The 7,866-nt window shown below is 33.3% G+C and overlaps 1 long non-coding RNA gene across 1 annotated transcript; it reads left to right on the forward strand.

Moving 5' to 3' along the window:
* The first annotated feature begins 5,399 nt into the window (after nucleotides 1-5,399).
* On the forward strand, nucleotides 5,400-7,543 carry LOC111084717. The gene is made up of 2 exons (XR_002609698.1): nucleotides 5,400-5,542; nucleotides 7,017-7,543. It is a non-coding gene; the product is annotated as an uncharacterized LOC111084717 (long non-coding RNA).
* The last annotated feature ends 323 nt before the right edge of the window (nucleotides 7,544-7,866 follow it).

A 7,866-nucleotide genomic window follows, 5' to 3' on the forward strand; every position in this document is an offset into this window, starting at 1 on the left:
TAGCTCATATATAACTATAAAAAAAACACTGTCTTACAATCCACATAATGAATTTTATTATTTTAAAAGAACTAGTTACAAACTATACATCTTGTAAGCTACAAGATGGCCGAAACTATAATAAAAAAAAGCCAAATTACGTATTGTAATAGATGTTGTCACGCATATGTAAGGGTAATTATTTTTTATCAATAGCGCAAAATAATAACTGTAACCGAACAGTCAGATTAAAGTAAAACATAAGCATATTTTTATTTTGAATTTATTTATAAGAGCTCCATTACACTTTCCTGAAATATAATAGTAACCCTTCCTTCCTTCCTCAATTGAGCATAAGTCCCATAAAATTGCTTGACTAGCTCTGGTGGATCGTGAGTTGGAAAGTTTGGGAACGATTTACTTCATGTGACCAGCTTCTTGTGACAAGCACATTTTCCTTCTGGCCGACTTGTTTCAACCATGAGTTGCAATATTTCTGGCGAGAAGCCTAAGGCTTATTCTAAAACACGTTGCTTCAGTTTTTTACTCCTAATTTCAAAGTTGTTAGATTATACATTTTTTAAAAGAAATTCTGAATAAAAATTGTTGGATGTTGAGTTTTTTTATGGGAAAAAATATATTATATATACATGAAGAGATACATCTAACCCTAGTTATAACAATGGCAAGTGACTAGCTCCGCATCTTTTACAAATAGCCCCCAGTGGCACAGTGGTATGTCTGCGGAATTACAACGCTAGAAACCAGGTTTCGAGACCCGTGGTGGGCAGAGCACAGATAGCCCGTTGTGTAGCTTTGTGCTTAATTCCAGACAAACCAAACCAAAATCTATCGGATTCACTAATTAAGAATTGAAACGGATATTACCCTCAGATATCGTTGCTGTATGGACATAGGCAGTGTCAGTGTAAATCAATCCACTGTATCTATGTAAAATAAACAGGTTTCGGTAAACTTTATCATCATTGCTCATCAAATAACATGTACTGCTTATCAAATAAACAAATTTCAAACAGGTTTTTAACATGGTTTACTACTATATATTAAGTTATCTTGACTTCAGCTTTTACATTTTGAAAATGCATTTCTTCTACTGAAATTTGTAAATGTATTTATGATATATAACAGTTCTACTAACAAATAAATACAAAAACGACTTAAACATTTTTTTTGTAACAAGTTTGGTTTTAATGTTTTGACTTATTATCCGACGTAAGAATCCTTTAGATGTTGCGATTAACAGTAGCTGCTGTGCTACCTCTAACATTACACACGCATATATCTTTGTTTCGATTCTCTCTGAATGTTCAGTTCACAGAATTTAATTATACGAGATTTGTATAACTTCATATCCCTTCACAATACGACTGATTTTTTTAGTACTTTGTCTGATTGTTAAAAGAACGTATAAATTCACAACCTTATACAAGACACGCTTATTTTCATGCTATTTGTGCTCTCTAAAAACTCGTTTAAGCTTTATTTTAGTTTATCAGAAAAATATTTACTTTTTTCTTTCATTTTATATTCACAACTGTCTGCGGGCAGTGAAGGGTGATATAGATGAGGGATGTTGTGGGCTTGTTTCCCCACATGTTTCTCTCCAAAAGTATTATTATTTTTCTTGGTTATTTCTTTAACATATGAAACAAACGAACGAAGGTTAAGACTGGTATATCCCCACCGCTATGTGGATATTAATTCTGAAGTCACTACCAAAATTCGGGGAATATCATATATTCCACATTATAGCCTGCACCCTGATGATCTTTTTAATATATGCAGCGTTTTTGTTGTAGTTGTTAAGGCCTACTTATATAATTAAAATATATTATTTATAGTAGAAGCTGAAATAGCAGGAGTGTGTGGTAAGTTTGTCAATATCTTTGGTGCAAAATTGACCTCGCCTCCCTTCTCAGAAACACATTACAACGAAAATGTTCATGGTTGTCTTACTGAGCACAACCAATGATGAAGTAGTTCCAAGGGCAGCCCATGACTTGGATCGTGGTTTGTATAAAATTCGTTTATTAACTTGACGAGTTTGATGTGAAGATAACAAACGTTATCTAGAGAAGGCACTCTAACTATGAAAATACACAAGTATAATTGCTATGTGATGCATTTAGAGAAAGTGCGTTACACAATGAAAAAGCTGAGGAAGTATCTAAAAATTTTAACATTTACTGTAGACAAATTCTTTGGTTTTGTTTGTTTATTTGTTATTAAACACAAAGCTACACAAAGGGCTATCTGTGCTCTGCCCACCACGGGTATCGAAACCCGGTTTCTAGCGTTGTAAGTTCGCAGACATATCGCTGTGCCACTGGGGAGCAAATTCTTTGGAAAACTTAATACACAAATCTAAGAATAACGTGTTATGTAGAAATAAAAATATTAAGAAAGATAATATATATAAGATATATTTTGCATTCTCTCAAACAGCAGTCATAACTGGAATTCTTACCACATGTATTTGGTGGCACGGCGCTAAGTCTGCTGGATCCTTTTCCTTCCCCGAAGAAGTATTTTCAAGAAACGCTGATTGGCTAGTTGATGTGGCATAAACAATTCGTTCTTTTATGAGACGATATTTGTGCGCAGGTTTAGATCAGTCTGACATACTTTTCTCTGAAAATACGACTTTTGGGGCAGAAAAAGAAGAGGACATAGCTCGAAACACAATCAACAAACTGTAACATCTAAAGGTAACGTTAGGTAAGAAATTATCACAATGTACATATTATAGATAAGCTCTTTATTGTACCAATTAATTAAGGAAGCATTATTATTCCAGAAGAGAATGTAAAATATCGTATATTAATATGTGATTTAATAAAATGTGGGAATTCTGAAGATTAAATTTTCTAGAAAAAAGTGTCATTATATATAATATAAAGAACGAAAGATAGTGAAGTTAGATAAGTTCTTATTCTCTATCTAACACAGTAAAACGTGTTCGCGCTTCACTGATTCATTTGATTTTTTTTTTACAGATCTAGGTATTGTAAGAGATGTTGGATATTTACTAATCATTAACTACAAGTAACTCGTTTTGTTTTGTGATTCGAATCAGATGTGAGCAATGTGTGTTATTATGAAAACTTGAATAGTAGACCAGATCAATTGGACGTACATTAAACGGTGCTCAGTAAGTGATGTGTGATTACATCGTAAGGATATTTATTGTTTTTGTTGTAATTACAAAAGCGCATACAGATATAATTCGAGTCAGAGTAATAATTACTTTATCAGAATTACTCTCATTCTTGCAAGTTTTTACAGCAATTTTTTGTTTCATATGTATGTCCACCGTTATTTCACATACATGCATAATTACAAATGGTTAAACTCACCGAGAACTACAACTGAAATTTACAAAATGTACTTAATCCATGACTTCTAAAGTTTGATCTCGTATAAAGGTCTCCTTATCTTTTTAAATTGAAAAAAATATATGGTGCATATAATACGAGATTCCAAAAATACTGTGCCTGTCATTTTGTGAAGACTAGTATGTTTTCAATTAACTAATAAATAATGTCGTTTATTTTACAAGAGAATTGTCGTTTTTCATAACTATAAAAACTACCACTTGTCTTAGACGTAATGTTAACAGCTTTTAAATGCCCCTCAGTGGCACAGCGGTATGCCTGCGGACTTACAACGCTAGAAACCGGGTTTCGATACTTGTGGTGGGCAGAGCACAGATAGCCCATTGTGTAGCTTTGTGCTTAATTACAAACAAACAAACAGCTTTAACTCGTAATACATTGGCTGATGTACCCGTTCACAGGGTCGAACCGATGTTTAATGGTGTCCCGTGCCACATATAAATTCGGCGCCCCCCAAAAAAACATCTTATTATTCTAAATATTTACAATACCTTATATAAACTATTATAATCATTACAAAGTATAATTTTGAGAAATATATATATATATTGTGCAATTTATCGTTAAGCACAGTTTGAGTTTACAATATAACCAACCACTGAATTCTTAGTAAACAAGCTGAAGCTACACATGTGTAACTTCCGGGAAGTTGACTGTTTGTAAGCACACATACAACAGGCAATATCGATCTATTCGTACCATCGGACCCGCCATGACCAGATGGTTAGGGCGCTCGACTTGCAATCTGAGGGTCGCGGGTTCGAATCCCCGTCACACCAAAACATGCTCACCTTTCAGCGCACATGGCCCTCGTGTAGCTTTGCGCGAAATTCAAAAACAAATCGTCCCATCGGCAAGGGCTACCTTGATACAGGCAAGCAGCCGGTAGTTCATTTTGTTAGTCAATTCATGGGTAAGACATTGGGGTGGGATCTGAACTCGTTTGTATGTCTTTCAGTATCAATTTGTCTTTGTGGTGTGACGGATTTATTATTCTATATTTATTTTAATATTTATGTTTGTTTAAATTAAATATATATTTTGAAATGTACATAACGTATACCGTTAAATCTGTATTGCGAAACTCCCACGTATTCTCTAAACTTGTAGAAGATTATCGAGTATAAGCCAGACTAGTGTGGGCCAGACTAGTTTCGGAGAATGCTCAACGTTTTTCCTTTTAAACATTCTTGTACCATTAATACAGGGAAATAACAGTAGTTTAGTAAAGTAACAGTTATGTTACTTAGAGTTTTAAATTTATATAAAATAAAAGCGAAACACCAAACGGTTACATTCAACGCACTAGACACTTCTTAGAAGGGAATTTACAGTCAACAGGGGCCCGGCATGGCCAGGTGGATAAGGCGCTCGATTCGCAATCTGAGGGTCGTGGGTTCGAATCCCCGTCATACCAAATATGCTCGCCCTTTCAGCCGTGGGGGCGTTATAAAGTGACGGTCAATCCCACTATTTGTTGGTAAAAGAGTAGCCCTAGAGTTGGCGGTGGGTAGTGATGACTAGCTGCCCTCCCTTTAGTCTTACACTGCTAAATTAGCGCAAAATTCAAAACAAACAAACAAAAAAACAAACAATACCATCAACAGACTAAAGGTATGTGTTTCCTTTCTTTAAAATTAACAAAACTGATATAGCACAGCGAGTGTGCTGTACCTTATTCTTTTGTAACTAAGTTGAGTGTGTGTGTGTGGGGGGGGGGGTATTTTAATCCCGTTTACGTCACACTAGAACAGTGTTCGCTCAGTCACGGAACGTTGTGTAGTTTATTTTTGTGTGTTGTCAGTCTCCATTTAACTTTTTTTTTTTCATTCTTACAAGAGCAAGGTGTTTTATTTTAACTGATCGGTTATTTGGAATATGACCTTCGGCTAAGCTCATTGCTACACGTGTTCGTGTGTTTATGTAATAATATGCGATTCAAACATCCTTTTCCTTCTCCGAGGAAGTATTTTCAAGAAACTCTGATTGGCTAGATGATTTGGCGTTAAGAGCTTGTTCTATTATAAGAAGATAGTTGTGCGCAGGTTTAGATCTGTTTGTATCTGTGCCTTCTGACATACAGCTTTTGGGGCACGAAAAGAAGAAGACGTTAGTGTTACACGGTCAATAAATTTCGACATCAAAAGGTAACTTTAGACAAGAAATTATCACAATTTATTACAGATAAGATCTTTACTGTACCAATTAAGGAAGCATCAGTATTCCAGAAGAGAATATAAAATATCGTATACTAATATATGATTAAATAAAATTTACGAGATTGAAAAAAGTTAAATTTTCTAGAAAAAGTGATATTAATATTTCGTATCATGATAAAATCCCTATAATCTGAGTGCTTTCGAAAGGTGGAAATTTCTTCTTTGTTCCTGAAGAAGAAAGGTCCGCCTTTCGAACGCTCTCGGATTATAATTTATAGGTTTTTTTTATCATTTGGTATTAAGACTTCTTGAACCTACGCGTTTTTCTGACATCATGAATTTATAATATGAAATGTTTATTTTAAATTATATTTTTAATTAAAAATTATAAATATAAGGTTATATGTTAAGTAAATAATTAAAATGTTTTTCAAAGTACAAAAGACAGCGAATTTAGATAAGGTTGTAGATCAACTTTTGTTCTCGAACTAAAATTATATATGACGTTATAAGTTTACTTAATAGATGTTCAAATGAAACATTTTCAAACTTTACTTCTGTAGTCTAGGTTGATCCAGATCATAATTTAAAACTAAAGTGCTTGGAAAGTGGTGAATACATTTGTTCAATTAAACGATAAGATTTTCATTAACATAATTAACAATGAAACCTCTTTTGTTCCAAACCCCTTGTTACTTATCACTTATCAATCTTTTTTTTCTATTTTCCCCCATACAATGATACAGATCCCCTTCCTTTAGTTGTATGTGAACAACTCTATTGTTGGCTCAAACTGGATCCATTTACTGATATTCTTTGGATTATACTATCCTCCAGTATGGATGATTTTTTTGGACATCCTATTTTGGTAGTAGACGGTGAACTCCCTGTCATGCTGCATCATACTCTAATATTATTTAAGTAGCACCTTTTGAAATACTAAGTTTTGAGCAATATGTACAATTGCATTTTCTTTTTATTATACAAGCAATGTGTGCCCATGCTTCACTACTTCATTTTCAGTTTTAGCCATGGTAACTTCCAACGTGTAAAGAGATGTTGGATATTTACTAATCACTCACTTCAATTAAGTCTTTGGACTTACAACGCTAGAAACCGGGTTTCGATACCCGTAGTGGGCAGAGCACAGCTATCCTATTGTGTAGCTTTGTGCTTAATTTCAAACAAGCAAGCCTCGGTTGTAAGGGATTTATAATGGATGTGAAAAATAAATGCATTATTATGAAAACAGTGGATCAGATAAATTCGATGTACATTGAATGGTGCTCGGTAATTGACGTGTAATTACATCGTGAGAATCTTTATGAAATGGATTATTGTTTTCATTGAAATTACAAAAGCGTATGTAGATATAACTCGTGTAATAATTACTGTTATCAACATTACTCCCACTAGAAGTTGCAAATGTCTTACTTTATTTTACTTTAATTTTTACTACCAGAACAAAATGTCGTCATTTCCGAATATGGGATGCATGGCGCCAATTGTAGGCCCAGTAAAAAAGGCTGACCAGTGGAAAGGAATTAAAGAAAAGTTTGATGGTAATAAAGATTCTAGTAACACTCAGGATACTCAGCGACAGAAGTCGAGCTCTTCACAGCAAAAGGGCGATTCAAGTAACGCAAAATAACGAACATATGAAAGATTTTTTTACACACGACTGGAAAATGGGCCTGTTTTCTTTGTTTCTCACCATACACATTAGATACCCATAATACTGCTCTCATATAAAGATTTCTGAATGCATTAATATATTTTCGAATATTTTATGATTTATTCATCCTTATTATGCAATATTATTTTTATGAACTGGAATATATATATATATATTATAATGCATTCAATATTGTTGCATGGGATATTTTTTCCAAATGTACTTTGTAATACAAGACTTATAAATACTGTGACTCTGTACTTTTTGTGAAGAATAATAAATTTTTATTTTGGTAAATAAAGAATATTGTTTATCGTACAACACTGTTGTCATTTTCATATTATAACAATAAAAAGTACCATTTGTCATAATCGTAATGTTAACATCTGTACTCTATAATACATAAAGTTCTAATTCAAGAAAACTAATCGTAATTAAATGGTGCTGCACAATTTGGACTGTTTATAATTAAGCACAAAGCTACACAATGGGTATCAAATTCTAATTTTTGCTTATTTTTTTTTTATGGTAAATGTCATTAATGCTTAAAATTTAAAACAAAAGTATCACTTAAATAAAGTTACGCTTTACTCCTGAATATATATAAAGTAATAGAAAAATTTTGCCTTGACTTTTA

This window comes from Limulus polyphemus, unplaced genomic scaffold (assembly GCF_000517525.1).
Source record: "Limulus polyphemus unplaced genomic scaffold, Limulus_polyphemus-2.1.2 Scaffold155, whole genome shotgun sequence".
Classification (NCBI taxonomy): Eukaryota; Metazoa; Arthropoda; class Merostomata; order Xiphosura; family Limulidae; genus Limulus; species Limulus polyphemus.